The following is a 23,489-nucleotide window of genomic DNA, read 5'->3' on the forward strand; positions in this document are numbered from 1 at the left end:
CCTAGAGTGTGTTGCAATTAAGCAACTTTGCTGCTAGGTTTAGCGACTCTTGTTTTGGGCATACCTGGCTAGCGACTACAAACATTATTCAGCAACTTTTTGGCTGTTAAGATTAACGTTAATAAATTAAATCCTAATACAATTTATTGTGTTGGTCTCGCCATCTTGCTATTAGGTACTTTGAATTCTTGTTGGTCTCTGCTAAGGTATCTGGCTGTTGTCTCTGCCTTCAGTTAGTCACTTGGCTCTGGAATATATTTAACTGTACTTGGCTCTCTCTTTCTCCTCAGTACAAATCAGTCTGTTCCCTTGCCATTTAGACATTTTCTTGATTGGATCATCACTGACCACTCTGCTCTCCTGCTGTCTATCAGACATTGTTGCTCCCATCATAGCTAGCAAGCTGCCTTGGTGTCCTTTGTGAAAATATTTAGATAGAAGACTAAAGTGCACAAAGGTGTACAATTATTATCTTTTCAAAATATTTGTTTCACTGTCAGTGTGATTGACCGACTTTGCCGCTAGATTTCGCGTCTTTTGGCCATACCTGGCTAGCGACTGAAAACATCATTTAGCAACTTTTTGGTTGTGAAGATAAGAGGTAAAAGCAGATCTGCCTGTTGGTCTTTCCACATTTTGCCATTTGGTACTTTGCACTCTTGTTGGTCACTCCAAGGCATTTGTCCCTGCCTTCAGCTAGTCACTTGGCTCTTTTGGAATATATTTCACTGTAATTGGCTCTCTCTCTCTTTCTCCTCAGTACAAATCAGTCTGTTCCCTTGCCATTTAGACATTTTCTTGATTCGATCATCACTGACCACTCTGCTCTCCTGCTGTCTATCAGACGAATCAGTTGATTCTCTGCTCTCAATTGTCTATGCTAGTAAGCTGTTATTCTCTGCTTTGGAGTGTTGATGCTGGGTTGCTAGTTTTCTAAATCACCTCACACACTTGAAGGAAGCAGCACCGATCATAAACACACAAACAAACTCACACACACACACACACACACACACACACACACACACACACACATAGTTGGTTTATCTGTTGTGATAGGCAAAGAGCCAATGTGCAAAGAAAGAAGGGAAATATGGATCATAAACGTTTAAGTGGAGGAGCTAGAAAAAAAATTCAGCAAGAAAAGAAAAAAAAGGAATCAGTTTTACTTGAGAGTGTTCCAAATATCTCCAGCTTCTTCAGTACAAAGACATCTGCTGAAAGCAATTCTATAAATGCTACTGCAAATTCAGCTAAGGTTAGCAATGCACCTGAGCTAGCATGTAGCTCCCAAGATCCTGAGACCACTACAAGTGTAGACACTGAACCAAATGCTTCTGATGCTTATGATTCAACCAATTCAGCAGTAGCCAGTTGCTCGGATGAATGTGAGGTCACTGCACCTCTGGACAGCATAGAAAATGAGCTGAATCTTTCTTCAACACCATCTACAGTGACAACTCTACCTAGTGATCCCGCTAAATGGGCTGAGACCCTCACTGAGTCAATGAAGGAAGTTCTTATTCAAAGAGGTGCAAAATCATTTCACAACCGTCACAGCCATTATCCAGCTTCTGTGAGGAACAGTGGGCTAGGAGGCAAAACCCGATGCCTAAACAATGAACATTTTACTTCACACTTGCCCAATGGACAACGAGTACAAAGAGAGTGGCTGATGTACTCTCCCTCTACTGGTAATGTTTACTGCTTTGCATGCAAACTGTTTTCCCCAAAAACGCATTCTTTTGTGACAGGCTATTGTGATTGGAAACACTCAGAAAGATTTGGTGAACATGAGCGAAGTGCTGAGCACATAACCTGCATGCAAGCAGTCTTGAACCGCGCCAAAGGTGCCACAGTTGATGCAGACCTGTTCAAACAGTTTCAGGCAGAGAGCAGCTATTGGAGGCAGGTGTTACAAAGAGTTGTTGCAGTCATTAAATTCCTTGCAGAAAGGGGCCTTGCATTTAGGGGTAAAAATGAATCGTTAGGGTCTCCTCTCAATGGGAACTACCTTGGTATTCTGGAGGTCCTGGCTGAATTTGATCCCTTTCTAAAGGATCACATCAGAAAGTTTGGGCAGATGGGTCGAGGTAATACCTCATATCTGTCCTCCACCATTTGTGAGGAATTCATTGAATTGATGGGTGCAAAAACCAAACAGGCTATAGCAGATGAACTGCAAGCAAGCAAATACTACTCTATCATTGTGGATTCAACCCCAGATTTATCTCATGTGGACCAATTGACATTCATATTCCGTTTTGTTAGCAAAGAGGGCAGTGTTGTTGAACGCTTTGTGGGTTTTGAGCCCATTACTAGCCATACAGGTGAAAGTTTGGCTAACTGTGTCATGTCTGTGTTGGAAAATCTAGGGTTAGAGCTGTCAAATTGCAGGGGGCAGGCTTATGATAATGCCAGCAACATGTCAGGGAGGTATAATGGGTTGCAGGCTCACTTAAAGAAAAGCAACCCATTAATACACTATATTCCATGTGCAGCTCACTCTTTGAATTTGGTGGGAGTCAACAGCATTGACAGATGTGGAAATGAAGTCTCTAAGTATTTTGACTTGATTCAGTCTATTTACAACTTCACAACTGCATCCACACACCGATGGGACAGGGTATTTGGCAATTCCAACATAGATCTCACACTTAAAGCTTTATCCAACACGCGTTGGAGTTGCCGTGCAGAATCTACCAAAGCACTGTGGCAGAACTACAGTAAAATAAAAGCAGCACTACAGGTTATTTCCATTGATGACACAGAGAAACGAGACACACGAACTGAAGCTGACAGTCTAGTGCGGAAGCTGGATTCACTTGAGATGGCCTTCATGGCAGGCTTTTGGGACACTGTTCTGTCCAGATTTCAGGCCACAAGTCTGCAACTTCAAAAAGCAGACATGGACCTTGGTACAGCAGTTAGATTGCTGGAATCTCTGCGCACCTTTGTTCTCTCCCAAAGAGATCTATTTGATCATTTTGAGCAGAAAGCCTTAAACATGTTGGGTGGCACCCCATCTTACAGGGCTGAACGGACGAGGAAACGTAAAAAGTTTGCTGATGAATCAGCATCCCCAGATGTTGTGCTTGAGGGAAGGCAACTGTTTCAAATAGAGACATTTATTGCCTCTATTGATCAACTGAGTTCAAGCCTTAATCACCGTCTGGAGGCCTACAAACATCTGAACAATTTGTTCAGTGTCCTTTTCTCTTTGGATACAGAGTCCAATGCTTCAGTCCTTCACAAGGCCAAGATTCTCACTGAATCATACCCATCTGACCTCAATGAAAGTCTTGGACAGGAGCTTATACAGTTCAAATCTTTTATACAGCTCAACAACACTGATGAGGAGAGGACCCCTTCAGGACTGCTCAAAACAATAATATATTTTGGACTACAGCCTACGTTTCCTAATACATACATTGCGCTACAGATTTTTCTCACTCTACCGGTCAGTAACTGTGAGGGAGAACGCTCATTCTCTCTTTTGTCAAGAGTAAAAAATGAGCTGCGCACAAGAATGACTCAGAAAAGATTAAATGCGTTATCTCTAATGGCAATTGAGAGTGAGCTGACAAGAGAGTTGGACTTCAATGATGTGGTGGATGATTTTGCAAAATTGAAAGCACGAAAGAAACCCCTTGCTTAAAGGTGCACTGTGTAAGATTTTTAGGTTATTTCCAGAATTCACCCATTCACTAATGTTAGGCTACCTGTTTTCATGAATACTTACCACCACCATAAAATTCTAAGTATCCATTATGACTTGGAGAATTGCACTTTTGCCATTTCTGGGAAGTGTCACCTGGATTGTGAAGATAGGATTGACTTTAGGCAGAAGCTTGGTGCTTTCTCTGGCAAACTGAACCTCAAGCTTCATTCTCTGCAGCTTTGCATTCTTGTGCAGACTTTCATCCACAAGGAACTTTTCAACTTCCCCACTATCGTGAAGGGGCCATCAAAAGATTTCAGTGTGTCCAGCATGTCTAGTCTCTTACTCTCCTTTCTTTGAGCCATCTCTTGTTTCTCATCTGCCCTACTCTCGAATTTTGCCTTCATGAATTTACTCCAGTTGAGTTCAACCTCCCTTTTTGCTTGTGCTGCTGCCTTGAAACCTCTGAAGCTCCTGGCTCTTCTGTAAAATTATTGACCTATTGACTGCGTTCAGTGTGCCCAACTTCTTCAGTTTGTAGTCCACCTTGCCACATTGTCTCTCCATCCCAATGTTGTGCACAGGGGTGCCATCAATGTTACTAGCCTGTTCACTGACAGGGTCCATTGGGAAGGTCTCCTCATCCATCCTCTGCCTGGCCAGGACAGTCTTCAGATGGGGCAGCATGAGATCTGTCAGCTGCTTCACTTCATCCAAGTATTCGGCAGCCACGTCTGACACTGAGTTCAGGACATGTCCAGTGCCTGTCCAGCCACTATAGCATTCTTGGAAATGGGCTATCTTGACCTGCATGCAGCCCTTGTACCATGAACTGGCCTACACCTTTCTTTGTGGTGCTCTCCGATGCATGTTATCATTTTACCTTTCTCCTTCTCCTCAAGCTTAACCACAAATAGATACAGACTTTGAGCCTCAATTTGCTGCACAGCTGCCGTTATGCCAATGTGTTTTCCTAAGATATTATTTTATTTTTAATGATAGAAGGGAGGAAAAGGGGGCAAAAATCATGTCCGATTTAGTTTTTTGGGTGGGTTGGGGGGTTTATTTCATGATAGCTACCAACTTCCAATACATAATATCTCTCAAATGACCCAATGCACCATCACTGAAGTGGGCGTAATCATTTTCAAAAATGTTTATTTTTAGGCCATTTATCCCCTCCCCCTGTGTCTGTGTGAAACCTGTGCTTGTCAGTGTCTGTGTGGTATACCTAATAGTGTGTGTGCAGTATGTGCACTCTTCTGTACAGTACAGTGTGCATGTCTGTTCACAGTATACAGTATTTCTTGCATAGTGCGTGCGTGTGTGTGCGCCCACACGCGCGGGGGGTTGAGGGGCCAAGACCATGTCAGGCCCAGGGGGCCAAAATTTCTTAATCCGCCCCTGGCTGTATTCCACACCTCTTGAGAGTTATTTTCAGTTGGTCCTTATATCTCCGCTTTTGGCCACCTGCAGATCTCTGGCCATGATGAAGTTGACCATACAGCAGTTGTCGCGGAAGTCTATCAACTGACATTCTGATGGTGTGGCCGGCCCATCGCAGTTGGTACTGGAGAAAAGTGGCCTCCATGCTCTTGGTACCAGTTTTACTCAGGACTTCCGTGTGTGGTACACGATCACGCCATGTCAGCCCAAGGATCCGCTGGAGACACTTGATGTGAAAGTTCTCCAGCTGTTGGATGTGGCGGCGATACAGGGTCCAAGCTTCACAGCCATATAATAGTGTGGAGACACAGATGGCTTGGTAGACTGCCACCTTGGTACGTATGCTGAGGTCTTTGTTCACATACACCCTCTTACGCAGTCTACCAAAGGAGGCTGAGGCAGACCTGATTCGATTTTGAACATCATTGTCCATGCTGCTGTTTTCGGAGAGGATGCTCCCAAGATATTTGAAGTCTGGGACTATTGCTAGGGGCTTGTCATCGATGTTAAAGACAGGTGATGGTGGTCGAGTTGGCGGAGGGGAGTTCCACTGGCACAGTACTTCCGTCTTTACAGTGTTCACAGTGAGACCCAGTCTACTATAGGCCTTCACAGCAGCTGTTAATGTCGCCTGCAAAGCCTCTGATGTATGTGCCACGAAGGCACAATCATCAGCATACTGTAATTCCACATTGTTCACAGTTTTGACCTTGGTAGCCGCCTGCAGCCTTCTGATGTTAAATAAGCTTCCATCCAACCTGTAATCCACCAGCACACCACTGCTTCCCTCAACTTCTTTGTGCAGTAGCCAGGTGACACTCATGAGGAAGATGTTGAATAGTACAGGTGCAAGCACACAGCCCTGTCTGACACCTGTGGATACCTTGAAAGGCCTAGACTCATGTCCTCCTGTTGTCACCTGAGCCATCATCCCCTCGTGGAAACTTTGCAGGATGTTTACAAACTTCCGCGGGCAACCAACCCTGAGAAGGACCGCCCAGAGCAAGTCTCTGTTGACCGTATCAAAAGCCTTTGATAGGTCCACAAACGCCATGTATAGATCTTGATGTTGTTCCCGACACTTCTCTTGTAGCTGGCGTGTTGTGAAGATCATATCCACAATGCTGCGATTTTTCCTGAAGCCACATTGAGACTCAGGCAACAGGTGTTCCGTTATGCTCTGTATGAGTCTTGACAGCATCACTTTGGCAAGAACCTTGCCGGCAGCAGACAGGAGGGATATTCCTCTACTATTGCCACAGACAAACTTCTCACCCTTCCCTTTATATATGGTTACAACATTTGCATCCCGCCATTGCTGGGGGACTGCTCCGCGCTTCCATATATCAGCAATATAGTGGAAAATTGCTCTGGTACAGAGATAGCCTCCCTGTTTAAGGATCTCTGCAGGAATGCCATCCGGGCCAGGGGTCTTGTTGTTCTTAAGTGACCTAATTGCAGCCAGGACTTCAGAGAAGGTTGGTGGAAGATCCAGTTCTTCAATAGTTGGGTAGCTGGGCAGCTCATCCAGCACTGCCAGATCAGGGGTGGCAGGTTGGTTTAAAAGTGTCTGGAAGTGTTCCGCCCATCTGTCCACAACTTGTTTCTGGTCCTTTATGAGGGTTGAGCCATCAGCCGACTTCACCGGTGAGAGAGAGGAGTTCCTGGGGCCATGGATGGTTTTCACAGCATTATAGAAGTTGTGCATGTCGTTCTTCACTGCAAAATCTTCAATTTCTTGAGCCTTGTCAGTCCACCAGTCATTTTTCAGGTTTTTTTTTAGAACAGACTGTACCTCCTTCCTTGATGTTCTCCAGTGCTGCTTTAGCCTGACGGATGTAGGGTTGTTCAGGGCTGCGTTATGGGCCTTGTGCATGGTGTCCAGTTTGGTTCTGATGGATTCTGAATTTTCGTCGAACCAGTCCTGATGCCTCCTACGGCGGTAGCCAATAGACTCGGCTGCAGCTTCATAGAGCTTTGAGCTAAGGCAGGTCCAGTTGTAATCAACACTGCCTTCAGGGCTCAGGAAGGGGTCGATTTCCTGGAGCTTCCCTGCAATGGAGGATCGAAGGCTGTTCCGGGCCTCGTCTGCTTCAAGCCGGGCACAGTCCAACCGCTTCTTTCCAGTTTTTCGGAGACGAACAGGGGGACGTACTGACGCTCGCAACTTGGAGATAATCATGCGGTGGTCAGTCCAGCAGTCAGCACCTCACATTGCACGGGTGATGTGCACGTCCTTGGTGTCCTTGCGTCTCACGATGACGTAATCCAGCAGATGCCATTGCTTGGATCGTGGGTGCATCCAGGAAGCCTTGTGTTTATTTTTCTGTTGGAAGATTGTGTTGGTGATTGTCAGGTCATGCTCAGCACAGAAACTGAGTAGCCTCATGCCATTGCTGTTGACCTTCCCGATACCATGCTTCCCAATCACTCCTTTCCATATGAGGTGGTTTTTCCCCACCCTGGCATTAAAATCACCAAGCAGGAGGATTTTGTCACTGCTAGGGATGCGCTGTAGGGCCTCATCTAGTTTCTGGTAGAAACGGTCCTTTGCCTCATTCTCGGATGGTAAAGTTGGCGCATAGGCACTGAGAAGAGTTGCATAGCGGTGTTTTGCAAGGGGAATACGGACAGACATGAGTCTTTCACTTATGCCGGTAGGTGTTTCAGTGAAACTGGGTAGCAGGGGCGGCATAGCTCGGTTGGTAGAGTGGCCGTGCCAGCAACTTCAGGGTTCCAGGTTCGATTCCCGCTTCCGCCATCCTAGTCACTGCCGTTGTGTCCTTGGGCAAGACACTTTACCCACCTGTTCCCAGTGCCACCCACACTGGTTTAAATGTAACTTAGATATTGGGTTTCACTATGTAAAGCGCTTTGAGTTACTAGAGAAAAGCGCTATATAAGTATAATTCACTTCACTTCACTTCACTTCAGGCTGTTTTTTATTGCGAAACCAACACCATGGTGATGCGGACCTTCTGTAGGGTAACCCTTCCAGAAAAAGGTATAACCCTGGCCTTTTTCCTTTAGGGATCCCTCATCCAGAAGTCTGGTCTCACTCAAGGCGGCGATGTCAATACCATAACGTCTGAGCTCAGCAGCAACAAGCGCAGTTCTTCTTTGCGGCCTGTCAGGGTTGTTGTCCAGGAGGGTTCTAATGTTCCATGTAGCCAATTTCAGGGGAACTTGTTTATTTTTTGTTTTTCGACCGCGGTAGTGGAATGTCCCGGTAGGTGCGGTATCCTACCCGGGGTATGAAGAGTGGGCAATGTTTAGGCCACATTTTCTAGGCCTTCCCCCAACTTTGGGGTGAGCAGTGTGGCTCCTAAATAGGGCTGCTCAGTCATACAGGGGTCTGCCGAAATCAGCTGCCACTCAATTCCCAGCTGATGGCGACCATTATAGCCCTGTATCGCTGACGTGCAGGGATCTAACTAGAAGCTCCCAGTTCATTCTAACCTGCCCCCGTTATCAGACATCCTGACGCCGTCAGACTTTGTGCTTCAGAATCCAATTGCTGTTCTGGATCCACCAAGGTCAGAAGCAGAGACCTGTGCGGTGATATGTTTTAAGTGCCTCTGGGGGTGCACAGTTCCCAGCCGCACTATCTTCGCCACAAAGAGATGGAGCCTAGTGGCAAGGGGAAAACCCAGGACAACCAGCACCTCTTCATAGCTGCAGGAGGCCGCCGGAACCCTCAGTCTGTCGTGGCCCGCCTACGTGTGCCTCCATCACGGTGCTTTTCTCTCAGGGTGTGCTCCCCTAGCCCTTGTCTTCCTGGACTTACCCGCAAGGCAGCGGGTCGATCCCCTACCTTTTAGCCTGAAGTCGCGAGACTCCAAATACTGTGTGCTGCCACGAGGAGGCAAGGTGAGGGGTCTTGGTGAAGGAGAGGCTATGTACTGACCTCGGAAGGCTTACGCACTCGGCTTCCTTTACCCAGCTGGGTCCGTCAGCGGCAGGAGCTATGCGTCACATGCATCCCTACATGCAACGTCTCTCTAGCATGCTGCACTAGACGCATCACTACACCCTGCGAGCCAGGCCCGCTAACACTATTTAACCCATAGATGGGGCAGTGGTTGGCGGACGCCAGGGCGTGTCCACACACCGGTGGGCCTGCACGTCTCGCCTCTGGGGCCCACTGCTGCTCCGAGATCCCCTACAGTTTAGCCTGCGTCCGCAAAGACGCAGTTTACCGTGCGTGGCCACGAGGAGGCACCACAGGAGTCTTGGTGGTGGAGAGGCTTTGTACCAGCAGGAGGAGGCTTACGCACTCGGCTCCTCTTTTCACCCACCCAGGGGCTAGCTGGTGGCGATAGCTGTAAGCAGAGAGTAGCAAGCAGGAGCAGCATGCAGCATGCATTAACTACAAGCACTTCTCCCACAAATCTAACGCACTGACGCATCACACGCACCCTGTGTGCGAGCACACACACACATAACACATGGCACACTGACAAAGCTTAACCTATTGTTACTATAACAATCTACAAGGTTAATGTAGGTTGCTTCTCTTTCTTCCCCTCAATTTTTCTGCATTCTTTCGTATCTCAAGTTATCATTACGTATATGTATTGTTGCATTTGAACAATTGTATTGTTGATAATAAAGGTAAAGTATTGTTATTGTTTATTATCAATAGCACTATTTCTATTGGTATTCATATTGCTCCATTTTTAGTGTAATAATGCTCATTGTCATTTCTGTATTATTTTTTATTTTCGCTAACTGCTTATTTGCTATTGCTTTTACCATCATATTTGTACATGTCGTATTTGCTGATGTTGCTCTGTTGTTGTTGTTGTTGTTGTGTTTGCTGTTGTTGTTTTTGTCTCTCTGTCTAATCCCCCTCTTGTCCCCACAATTCCCCCCTCTGTCTTCCTTTTTTTCTCTTTCTATCCCCCCCTGCTCCGGCCCGGCTGCACCAAATGATAATATAAATACATTTAATAAAGTCAAAATACAAATAAGGCAACAAGAGAAGTATCCTACACTTATCTTTTGTAAAGTAAATCTGAACAGCCGATATGGGCATCTACATCTACTATATGATTTGCCTGAAAAGCTGGGCAGGACATTATTTTAAAAAAAAAACAAAAATTCATACAGTCAGTGTTCAAACCACGAAATAAATGACACGCCGAAGTGTTGTAACAGGTGAGCAATGTGGGGATGATTAAAAAGTTAAAAGGAGCCTTGAAATAAAAAAAAGTAAAATTTGTTGAAGGTTTTAGGATAATACAAATGAGGTTCATAAATGTGTCAATGGAAACAGAAACAAGAGGGAGAATGTGTTTTATTCCCAAGAACACATTTTAGGAAAGGCAAATGTAAATTAATTCAGCCGCCTCAAGTAGAATCATTTTAATTCCGCTGCTGATATTTCCCCGTGTGAATGAAAACACAACCTCGGGCACAGTAACCTTTATTTTTCACTTCTTAAGCACGTCTTGCAGCCAACATGCTAACGTCCAACTGGATGCCAGAAAAAGAATGAGAGTCAAACAAATGTATAATTTGCTGTGGTTATTAGCGAGGGCATGTGGTGGTCTCAGTGAGGGGCTAAGCCGCTGTCGTTTGTGGCTCCACAATGCTGAGCGCAGTCGGTCAACTCTTGTACAGTAATGAGGCCGCTCGTTAGACACCATGACGCCTTAACACAAAAGAAACTGTCTTCAAAAGATCCCCAAATGTTGCGCCTGTCTGGGTCTGCACGAATGGTTTGGTGTAGTGTGGGTGACAACACAACATGACCACCTTTTTACATAAAACAAATAAAAGCCAAACAGACATCTAGGCTATACAAAATGTAATATTTACTTCAATTTTTTTTTCAAACTATTTTATACATAAAAAGAAGTACAAAACTTTTACATTGAAGTCGAACTTAGCAGGTACAGTAATGTTTAACATATTCCAATCTTGTTGCTAGGCAGAGTTTATAGTTATCAATCCTAACATCATCATCGGTGGTCACTCGAACGAGTATGACGATCCTCCTGGTAGGGGTGTATCCCTTTATGGAGGATGCCTGTGCGTGACTTTGTTTTACGTGGGGAGACTGGTGCACAGACAGTCACCACACGATCCCTGACAGAATCGGGTCAGGGTCCAGTGGCATGGAATCCCAGACGACTGGGGACCCTTTTCTGCTGCAGCCTTCTACCGCCATTGCAGCCGTTGCGGTAGTTCTTTAATTTACCGTCTTCCGCCTGCTCCGCCGTTGAGGTCTTCACCGTATCCCTGGCTAGGGGGCAGTCAGGTACTAGGCCTTTGCCAAGGGCCACCTGGGGTAACAGTAGTAAAGGGGTTAACCTCCTAGTGCCCCAAGACCCCATAGTGGAGCCTCCACTGCTGAATGCACTTTAACGTCATGCCCAGGATATCCTATCGTAATAATCCTAACGTATTATTATGATAACTCATATGTTTTGACATAATATTTTGAAAGTGGATTATAATGGTTTATCTCTAGGATGAACAGATGTATTTTGGTATTGTATACAAAACCCAAAACCAGTGAAGTTGGCACGTCATGTAAATCGTAAATAAAAACAGAATACAATGATTTGCAAATCCTTTTCAACCTATATTCAATTGAATAGACTGCAAAGACAAGATACTTAACGTTCAAACTGGAAAACTTTGGTATTTTTTTTTTGCAAATATTAGCTCATTTGGAATTTGATGCCTGGAACATGTTTAAAAAAGGCTCTCACAAGTGGAAAAAAAGACTGAGAAAGTTGAGGAATGCTCATCAAACACTTATTTGCAACATCCAACAGGTGAACAGGCTAATTGGGAACAGGTGTATGCCATGATTGGGTATAAAAGCAGCTTCCATGAAATGCTCAGTCATTCACAAACAAGGATGGGGCAAGGGTCACCACTTTGTGAACGAATGCGTGAGTAAATTGTCGAACAGTTTAAGAACAACATTTCTCAACGAGCTATTGCAAGGAATTTAGGGATTTCACCATCTACGGTCCGTAATATCATCAAAAGGTTTAGAGAATCTGGAGAAATCACTGCACGTAAGCGATGATATTACGGACCTTCGATCCCCCAGGCGGTACTGCATCAAAAAGCTACATCAGTGTGTAAAGGATATCACCACATGGGCTCAGGAACACTTCAGAAAACCACTGTCAGTAACTACAGTTTGTCGCTACATTTGTAAGTGCAAGTTAAAACTCTACTATGCAAAGCGAAAGCCATTTATCAACAACACACAGAAATGCCGCCGGCTTCGCTGGGCCCGAGCTCATCTAAGATGGACTGATGCAAAGTGGAAAAGTGTTCTGTGGTCTGACGAGTCCACATTTCCAATTGTTTTTGGAAACTGTGGACGTCGTGTCCTCCGGAACAAAGAGGAAAAGAACCATCCGGATTGTTCTAGGCGCAAAGTTCAAAAGCCAGCATCTGTGATGGTAAAATACCACAACAGAGACCCCGGACTGTTAAACAACTTAAGCTGTACATCAAGAAAGAATGGGAAAGAATTCCACCTGAAAAGCTTCAAAAATTGGTTTCCTCAGTTCCCAAACGTTTACTGAGTGTTGTTAAAAGGAAAGGTCATGTAACACAGTGGTAAAAATGCCCCATTGCCAACTTTTTTGCAATATGTTGCTGCCATTAAATTCTAAATTAATGATTATTTGAAAAATTAAAAATAAAAAGTTTCTCAGTTCAAACATTAAATATCTTGTCTTTGCATCCTATTCAGTTGAATATAAGTTGAAAATGATTTGCAAATCATTGTATTCTGTTTTTATTTACGAATTACACAACGTGCCAACTTCACTAGTTTTGGGGTTGGTATATTCTGTATTCTGTGGAAAATAACAATCAAGGACTTAGATTTCCCTCTGGAACCAGGGCACGATGGCGAGCGCCTGGTCACAGCCCGAAGAGGCAATGTAGGTCCCCCATTCAATAGGCTCACCACTCATAGGAGGGGCCATAGAGGTCGGGTGGGCGGCAGCCGAAGGCAGGGAACTTGGCGGTCCGATCCTCGGCTACATAAGCTAGCTCTTGGGACATGGAACGTCACCTCGCTGAGGGGAAGGAACCTGAGCTGGTAGATAAGTTCCGGCTAGATATAGTCGGACTCACTTCGACGCACAGCAAGGGCTTTGGAACCAGTCCTCTCAAGAGGGGCTGGACTCTCTTCCACTCTGGCGTTGCACGCAGTGAGAGGCGACAGGCTGGGGTGGCAATTCTTGTTGCGCCCCCGGCTCAAAGCCTGAACGTTGGACTTTAACCCAGTAGACGAGAGGATAGCTTCCCTCCGTTTTCGTTGTTTGTGCTTACGCTCTGGAGAGTGCTCCCTCAGGTGATTCCCTTGTTCTGCTGGGTGACTTGAACGCTCATTTCGTCAATGACAGTGAAACCTGGAGGGGCATGATTGGGAAGAATGGCCGCCCGGAGCTGAACCCGAGTGGTGTTTTGTTATTGGACTTTTTTGCTCGTCACAGATTGTCCATAACAAACACAATATTCAAACATAAGGGTGTACGTATGTGCACATGATCGACTTTGTAGTTGTGTCATCGGATTTTCGGTCTCATGTTTTGGAAACTCGGGTGAAGAGAGGGGTGAAGCTTTCTACTGACCTCCACCTGGTGGTGAGTTGGCTTCGATGGTGAGGGAGGATGCCGGACAGCCCTAGCAGGCCCAAAAGCATTGTGAGGGTCTGCTGGGAACATCGGGCAGTCTCCTGTCAGAGACAGTTTCAAATCCAACCTCCGGTAGAACTTTGAAAATGTCACAAGGGAGGCGCATGATATTGAGTCTGAGTGGACCATGTTCTGTACCTCTATTGTCGAGGCGGCCGTTTGGAGCTGTGGTCGGGGTTGGTGCCTGCCGTGGTGGTAATCCTAGAACCCGCTGGTGGACACCAGCGCTGAGGGATGCCGTCAAGCTCAAGAAAGAGTCCTATCGGGTCCTTTTGGCTCATGGGACTCCGGAGGCAGAGGACAGCTACCGACAGGCCAAGCAGTGTGCGGCTTTCGCAGTCGATGAGGCAAAATTTCTGACATGGGAGGAGATCGGGGAAGCCATGGAAAACTACTTCCGGACGACTTCGAAGCGTTTCTGGACCACCATCCGCCGCCTCAGGAAGTGGAAGCAGTGCACTGTCAACACCCTGTATGGTGAGGATGGTGTGCTGCTGACCTCGACTGCGGTTGTTGTGGATCGGTGGAGGTAATACTTTGAAGACCTCCTCAATCCCACCAACACGTCTTCCTATGAAGAAGCAGTGCCTGGGGAATCTGTGGTGGGCTCTCCAATTTATGGGGCTGAAGTTGCCGAGGTAGTTAAAAAGCTCCTTGGTGGCAGGGTGGATGAGGTCCGGAGTTCCTTAAAGCTCTGGATACTGTCGGGCTGTCTTGGTTGAAAAGACTCTGCAACATTAGATGGACATCAGGGGCGGTACTTGGATTATCACACCGGTCCCCCTCTCTTTAAGAAGGGGGACCGGAGGGTGTGTTCCAACAATCGTGGGATCACACTCCTCAGCCTTCCCGGTAAGGTCTATTCAGGTGTACTGGAGAGGAGGCGAACTCCAGATTCAGGAGGAACAGTGTGGTTTTCGTCCTGGTCGTGGAACTGTGGACCAGCTCTATTATAACGCCTCTGGATCCCCGGGGAGGAGCTGGACGAAGAGAGAAGTCTGGGCTTCTCTGCTTAGGCTGCTGTCTCTGCGACCTGACCTCGGATAAGCGAAAGAAAATGGATGGATGGATGGATATATTCCGTACAAAAACCTGTATTAACATTTTAAGTATTTTTTTAATCATAATTGGATATGATACTTTACATTTTAGATCCAGTGAATGCCTTCCTAAAGTTTGAATTTATATTTCTTTCTTTATGTCATATTATAATTCTTTTTACATTTGTTACATCTGTTTTATTCAGTTTCTTTGAGGACCTAGATAACTGATAATATTTGAATGTACTATTATAATTATAATAATTAATGTTATAAATCTAGTGGTAGATCAACAAACTAACCTTTGTAATATATGTTTTTCTCCATTTAACTAACAAATTACAATTGCATAAAACACATTGAGAAGGCAAAATTGATTTAAGTCAATTAGAACATAAATTAATTTTGAAACTGAGTCATGGCTCTGTATTAAATATGAAAATAGATATGCAATGCAGTATGGGCCTGATCTACTAAAAAAATGCTTTGGTGAAAAACATGTGCAAACTTCATGGTAACTGCAAAACTTATCTACTAAACTGCTGCGCAGAGGACTGCTTTTCTTAAGTGAGCAAGATAGCGCAATCCATTTAGCATGTTTGTCTCCATGAATATGCAGAATATATGCTGATCATTAGAACGCCCCCAATACTGGGAGGAGAAGATGCAAATTGAAGAATTTAGCACACCCAGCGGGATTTATGAAGACTGAAACTGTTCTGTAGCTGCTGTTTGCGTATATCTTTATTACATCTAGAAACTGGCAGTTGCGCGGAAATAGGCTATGAGACAGGAGGTGATCGCGCTGCAGTTTCGAATGGACTGTCAAAAATAAATATAGTAGACATATCGTCCACTCAACAATGTAATTTTATAATTCTGTAGCTGTTGAATGGCTTAAGGGGCTGATTAAAACAAATTCCATTCATGTTTGGTGTTTTTTCATTTAGAAAATCTAGTATTATGACATATCTCCTATAAGAAAAAAACACCTTGCAATATGCATTTTCTTGCATTTGGGTCATTAAAGACGCATGAATGCGGTGCTGTGTTGTGATGTTCCACTGCCTCCCCATAGAGCGTGCCGTCAACATGCTAAAAATAGTCTGTGTTGTCTCGATTGTGATTCTAAATGGCAGAAAAGGTAGTGCAGACTATACTGTAGGTTTGCCACTTGTTCAACATTGCAAAACTCCACAGGTCGGAGCTTGACAACATGAATGTGGAGGAAAATTAGTGTTTCCATGAGCACATAATGCGGTCTGCCCCACTTTTGCACTTGTACTCGCAGTCTTAGTAGATCACACGCCACAGTGAGGCGTGTCGCGTTTGATCTACTAATTGCTATTTTGATAGTAGTAGATCAGGCCCTAAATGTTTGTCACCTTGTTAGGCACTTAATTTGTTGCCTGTTAGGCATTTTTTCCATCATTATATGCATATATATTTTTTATCTGAAATGTTATATATTTTATTATTATTTTTTGATTTGAAAAATGTAACTTTGAACAAGTTGCAAACAGTCCCTTTAACAATTTTCAAAGAATCTGATTCCGGATCATGGAATGTTTTGACATATTTTCTGGCTTTCCTTAATATTATACCTGTGGTTTGCACCACATTGACCCCTGTGGCCTTACAGGGAAAAGGCAGGACATACCACAAATGGATGCTCTCTAAGGAATGAAGACAGACAAATGAAGGAAAAGATGGAATGTGACAGAAAAGATAAACAAGTAGTGGAAAAAGGGAATGAGTCACCACGCGGTACACAAAAATGGTTTTAATAGAAATGACTCATGAGAAATGGACATTTTTTCCCCTGGGTTAGATTGCCATAGCTCATAAACCAGGTCATATCCTGCAATTGAAAAATTTAATTTGGACCTTGCATCGCTACTGCTGGGACAAAAAAAAAGTATACATGCAAAATTGCCAACAAATGCATAATCACTTGTCCAAAAATTATATTATATAGATAAACAGATCAAAGAACAAGAGGTATTATAATTAGGGATTTAAAACAATTACCTTTTTAATCAGATTAACCACACATTTTGATTATTTGGGATTAATCGCATTAAAATATTTCCATGCATAATTTAAATGTACTTTAAAAAGGACCTCATTATTTCAACACAAATGCAATTGTATTGTCATTATCTAAATATCATATATATGAAGCAGGTCACTTATCTGTTCACAACTTGCTTACACTTTTATCTAAAGTACCATCTGGGTGTATTTTGAAGTGACATTTGCCTCTCCTCACTCATCTTTTGTGTACATTACCTAATCACTGACCGTAAAATCAACATGCCTTTATACATGACTAATGCAATAATGTTTTGTGACTAATCACATGAGTAGCGCATTGGCAGCCCTAATTAATGTAAATATATTAGTTTTAATTCCATTTTATTGTCAGAATGTCATACAGTTAGTTATCAGAATCCTTTAAAATGTTAGATTATCTGTCTTTTCTCAAGCAAAAAACTACAAAAATATCTTTTGTCACTTTCTTGTGCCATCTGAACACAAAAGAAACCTATTTGTATCTGATAATAATCAGTTTTTGCTAGATTGTGTGGATTATCTTTATCCAACATATGGAAATGTGTTTTCTTCTGTACCTGTTTAGCAAGCAGAGAACAATGCTGACTTAGCCATGAGAGAAGTCATCTCTCATAAAATGCATTAGCAGGAAAAGTGTGTCCGGTGGCTCACGTTGCACCACTGGACTGCACCACTCTGAGGACGCATGGGGCACACAGCCTTTGAACTTTACTCAAGATGTGATTGATTAGATTTCACCTTCCTGTCTGTCATCTGTCGTGAGGATTCATCGGTGGAAATCAGACAGGCCACGTGTTCACAATTCAAGATAGGGAGATTTAGATCCGATATGAGACCATTTATTTCTTTCGTCTTTCCCTCAGTGGAAATTTGGCAGCAGCAGATAAGAATGAGACTGAGGCAGCATCTTGGCAGCTTCTAATGGAGGATATTAAGTGTGTTTATCCTTCATGTGTTTGTGTAAACTCTGCTTTTCTTTCTTATTCCACTGGGTTATACAAACCCCGTTTCCATATGAGTTGGGAAATTGTGTTAGATGTAAATATAAACGGAATACAATGATTTGCAAATCATTTTCAACCCATATTCAGTTGAATATGCTACAAAGACAACATATTTGATGTTCAAACTGATAAACATTTTTTTTTTGCAAATAATCATTAACTTTAAAATTTGATGCCAGCAACACATGACAAAGAAGTTGGGAAAGGTGGCAATAAATACTGATAAAGTTGAGGAATGCTCATCAAACACTTATTTGGAACATCCCACAGGTGAACAGGCAAATTGGGAACAGGTGGGTGCCGTGATTGGGTATAAAAGTAGATTCCATGAAATGCTCAGTCATTCACAAACAAGGATGGGGCGAGGGTCACCACTTTGTCTACAAATGCGTGAGCAAATTGTTGAACAGTTTAAGAAACACCTTTCTCAACCAGCTATTGCAAGGAATTTAGGGATTTAACCATCTACGGTCCGTAATATAATCAAAGGGTTCAGACAATCTGGAGAAATCACTGCACGTAAGCAGCTAAACCTGTGACCTTTGATCCCTCAGGCTGTACTGCATCAACAAGCGCCATCAGTGTGTAAAGGATATCACCACATGGGCTCAGGAATGCTTCAGAAACCCACTGTCAGTAACTACAGTTGGTCGCTACATCTGTAAGTGCAAGTTAAAACTCTTCTATGCAGGGCGAAAACCGTTTATCAACAACACCCAGAAAAGCAGCCGGCTTCGCTGGGCCTGAGCTCATCTAAGATGGACTGATAAAAAGTGGAAAAGTGTTCTGTGGTCTGACGAGTCCACCTTTCAAATTGTTTTTGGAAACTGTGGACGTCGTGTCCTCCGGACCAAAGAGGAAAAGAACCATCTGGATTGTTATAGGCGCAAAGTTGAAAAGCCAGCATCTGTGATGGTATGGGGGTGTATTAGTGCCCAAGATATGGGTAACTTACACATCTGTGAAGGCGCCATTAATGCTGAAAGGTACATACAGGTTATGGCGCAACATATGTTGCCATCCAAGCAACGTTACCATAGACGCCCCTGCTTATTTCAGCAAGACAATGCCAAGCCATGTGTTACAGCAGCGTGGCTTCATAGTAAAAGAGTGCGGGTACTAGACTGGCCTGCCTGTAGTCCAGACCTGTCTCCCATTGAAAATGTGTGGCGCATTATGAAGCCTAAAATTCCACAACGGAGACCCCCGGACTGTTGAACAACTTAAGCTGTACATCAAGCAAGAATGGGAAAGAATTCCACCTGAGAAGCTTAAAAAATGTGTCTCCTCAGTTCTCAAACGTTTACTGAGTGTTGTTAAAAGGAAAGGCCATGTAACACAGTGGTGAACATGCCCTTTCCCAACTACTTTGGTACGTGTTGCAGCCATGAAGTTAATCATTATTTGCAAAAAAAAATAAAGTTTATGAGTTTGAACATCAAATATCTTGTCTTTGTAGTGCATTCATTTGAATATGGGTTGAAAAGGATTTGCAAATCATTGTATTCCGTTTATATTTACATCCAGGGGCGGATTAAGAAATTTTGGCCCCCTGGGCCTGACATGGTCTTGGCCCCTCAACCCCCCGCGCGTGTGGGCGCACACACACGCACGCACTATGCAAGAAATACTGTATACTGTGAACAGACATGCACACTGTACTGTACAGAAGAGTGCACATACTGCACACACACTATTAGGTATACCACACAGACACTGACAAGCACAGGTTTCACACAGACACAGGGGGAGGGGATAAATGGCCTAAAAATAAACATTTTTGAAAATGATTACGCCCACTTCAGTGATGGTGCATTGGGTCATTTGAGAGATATTATGTATTGGAAGTTGGTAGCTATCATGAAATAAACCCCCCAACCCACCCAAAAAACTAAATCGGACATGATTTTTGCCCCCTTTTCCTCCCTTCTATCATTAAAAATAAAATAATATCTTAGGAAAACACATTGGCATAACGGCAGCTGTGCAGCAAATTGAGGCTCAAAGTCTGTATCTATTTGTGGTTAAGCTTGAGGAGAAGGAGAAAGGTAAAATGATAACATGCATCGGAGAGCACCACAAAGAAAGGTGTAGGCCAGTTCATGGTACAAGGGCTGCATGCAGGTCAAGATAGCCCATTTCCAAGAATGCTATAGTGGCTGGACAGGCACTGGACATGTCCTGAACTCAGTGTCAGACGTGGCTGCCGAATACTTGGATGAAGTGAAGCAGCTGACAGATCTCATGCTGCCCCATCTGAAGACTGTCCTGGCCAGGCAGAGGATGGATGAGGAGACCTTCCCAATGGACCCTGTCAGTGAACAGGCTAGTAACATTGATGGCACCCCTGTGCACAACATTGGGATGGAGAGACAATGTGGCAAGGTGGACTACAAACTGAAGAAGTTGGGCACACTGAACGCAGTCAATAGGTCAATAATTTTACAGAAGAGCCAGGAGCTTCAGAGGTTTCAAGGCAGCAGCACAAGCAAAAAGGGAGGTTGAACTCAACTGGAGTAAATTCATGAAGGCAAAATTCGAGAGTAGGGCAGATGAGAAACAAGAGATGGCTCAAAGAAAGGAGAGTAAGAGACTAGACATGCTGGACACACTGAAATCTTTTGATGGCCCCTTCACGATAGTGGGGAAGTTGAAAAGTTCCTTGTGGATGAAAGTCTGCACAAGAATGCAAAGCTGCAGAGAATGAAGCTTGAGGTTCAGTTTGCCAGAGAAAGCACCAAGCTTCTGCCTAAAGTCAATCCTATCTTCACAATCCAGGTGACACTTCCCAGAAATGGCAAAAGTGCAATTCTCCAAGTCATAATGGATACTTAGAATTTTATGGTGGTGGTAAGTATTCATGAAAACAGGTAGCCTAACATTAGTGAATGGGTGAATTCTGGAAATAACCTAAAAATCTTACACAGTGCACCTTTAAGCAAGGGGTTTCTTTCGTGCTTTCAATTTTGCAAAATCATCCACCACATCATTGAAGTCCAACTCTCTTGTCAGCTCACTCTCAATTGCCATTAGAGATAACGCATTTAATCTTTTCTGAGTCATTCTTGTGCGCAGCTCATTTTTTACTCTTGACAAAAGAGAGAATGAGCGTTCTCCCTCACAGTTACTGACCGGTAGAGTGAGAAAAATCTGTAGCGCAATGTATGTATTAGGAAACGTAGGCTGTAGTCCAAAATGTATTATTGTTTTGAGCAGTCCTGAAGGGGTCCTCTCCTCATCAGTGTTGTTGAGCTGTATAAAAGATTTGAACTGTATAAGCTCCTGTCCAAGACTTTCATTGAGGTCAGATGGGTATGATTCAGTGAGAATCTTGGCCTTGTGAAGGACTGAAGCATTGGACTCTGTATCCAAAGAGAAAAGGACACTGAACAAATTGTTCAGATGTTTGTAGGCCTCCAGACGGTGATTAAGGCTTGAACTCAGTTGATCAATAGAGGCAATAAATGTCTCTATTTGAAACAGTTGCCTTCCCTCAAGCACAACATCTGGGGATGCTGATTCATCAGCAAACTTTTTACGTTTCCTCGTCCGTTCAGCCCTGTAAGATGGGGTGCCACCCAACATGTTTAAGGCTTTCTGCTCAAAATGATCAAATAGATCTCTTTGGGAGAGAACAAAGGTGCGCAGAGATTCCAGCAATCTAACTGCTGTACCAAGGTCCATGTCTGCTTTTTGAAGTTGCAGACTTGTGGCCTGAAATCTGGACAGAACAGTGTCCCAAAAGCCTGCCATGAAGGCCATCTCAAGTGAATCCAGCTTCCGCACTAGACTGTCAGCTTCAGTTCGTGTGTCTCGTTTCTCTGTGTCATCAATGGAAATAACCTGTAGTGCTGCTTTTATTTTACTGTAGTTCTGCCACAGTGCTTTGGTAGATTCTGCACGGCAACTCCAACGCGTGTTGGATAAAGCTTTAAGTGTGAGATCTATGTTGGAATTGCCAAATACCCTGTCCCATCGGTGTGTGGATGCAGTTGTGAAGTTGTAAATAGACTGAATCAAGTCAAAATACTTAGAGACTTCATTTCCACATCTGTCAATGCTGTTGACTCCCACCAAATTCAAAGAGTGAGCTGCACATGGAATATAGTGTATTAATGGGTTGCTTTTCTTTAAGTGAGCCTGCAACCCATTATACCTCCCTGACATGTTGCTGGCATTATCATAAGCCTGCCCCCTGCAATTTGACAGCTCTAACCCTAGATTTTCCAACACAGACATGACACAGTTAGCCAAACTTTCACCTGTATGGCTAGTAATGGGCTCAAAACCCACAAAGCGTTCAACAACACTGCCCTCTTTGCTAACAAAACGGAATATGAATGTCAATTGGTCCACATGAGATAAATCTGGGGTTGAATCCACAATGATAGAGTAGTATTTGCTTGCTTGCAGTTCATCTGCTATAGCCTGTTTGGTTTTTGCACCCATCAATTCAATGAATTCCTCACAAATGGTGGAGGACAGATATGAGGTATTACCTCGACCCATCTCCCCAAACTTTCTGATGTGATCCTTTAGAAAGGGATCAAATTCAGCCAGGACAATACCAAGGTAGTTCCCATTGAGAGGAGACCCTAACGATTCATTTTTACCCCTAAATGCAAGGCCCCTTTCTGCAAGGAATTTAATGACTGCAACAACTCTTTGTAACACCTGCCTCCAATAGCTGCTCTCTGCCTGAAACTGTTTGAACAGGTCTGCATCAACTGTGGCACCTTTGGCGCGGTTCAAGACTGCTTGCATGCAGGTTATGTGCTCAGCACTTCGCTCATGTTCACCAAATCTTTCTGAGTGTTTCCAATCACAATAGCCTGTCACAAAAGAATGCGTTTTTGGGGAAAACAGTTTGCATGCAAAGCAGTAAACATTACCAGTAGAGGGAGAGTACATCAGCCACTCTCTTTGTACTCGTTGTCCATTGGGCAAGTGTGAAGTAAAATGTTCATTGTTTAGGCATCGGGTTTTGCCTCCTAGCCCACTGTTCCTCACAGAAGCTGGATAATGGCTGTGACGGTTGTGAAATGATTTTGCACCTCTTTGAATAAGAACTTCCTTCATTGACTCAGTGAGGGTCTCAGCCCATTTAGCGGGATCACTAGGTAGAGTTGTCACTGTAGATGGTGTTGAAGAAAGATTCAGCTCATTTTCTATGCTGTCCAGAGGTGCAGTGACCTCACATTCATCCGAGCAACTGGCTACTGCTGAATTGGTTGAATCATAAGCATCAGAAGCATTTGGTTCAGTGTCTACACTTGTAGTGGTCTCAGGATCTTGGGAGCTACATGCTAGCTCAGGTGCATTGCTAACCTTAGCTGAATTTGCAGTAGCATTTATAGAATTGCTTTCAGCAGATGTCTTTGTACTGAAGAAGCTGGAGATATTTGGAACACTCTCAAGTAAAACTGATTCCTTTTTTTTCTTTTCTTGCTGAATTTTTTTTCTAGCTCCTCCACTTAAACATTTATGATCCATATTTCCCTTCTTTCTTTGCACATTGGCTCTTTGCCTATCACAACAGATAAACCAACTATGTGTGTGTGTGTGTGTGTGTGTGTGTGTG

General features: G+C 43.9%; 1 protein-coding gene across 1 annotated transcript in view; it reads left to right on the forward strand.

The window, feature by feature from the left end:
* LOC133646648 (muscarinic acetylcholine receptor M5-like) overlaps positions 1-23,489 on the forward strand; it is a 141,043-nt gene that overhangs the window by 29,799 nt on the left and 87,755 nt on the right. The window lies entirely within an intron of this gene.

This window comes from Entelurus aequoreus, linkage group LG03 (assembly GCF_033978785.1).
Source record: "Entelurus aequoreus isolate RoL-2023_Sb linkage group LG03, RoL_Eaeq_v1.1, whole genome shotgun sequence".
Lineage (NCBI taxonomy): Eukaryota > Metazoa > Chordata > Actinopteri > Syngnathiformes > Syngnathidae > Entelurus > Entelurus aequoreus.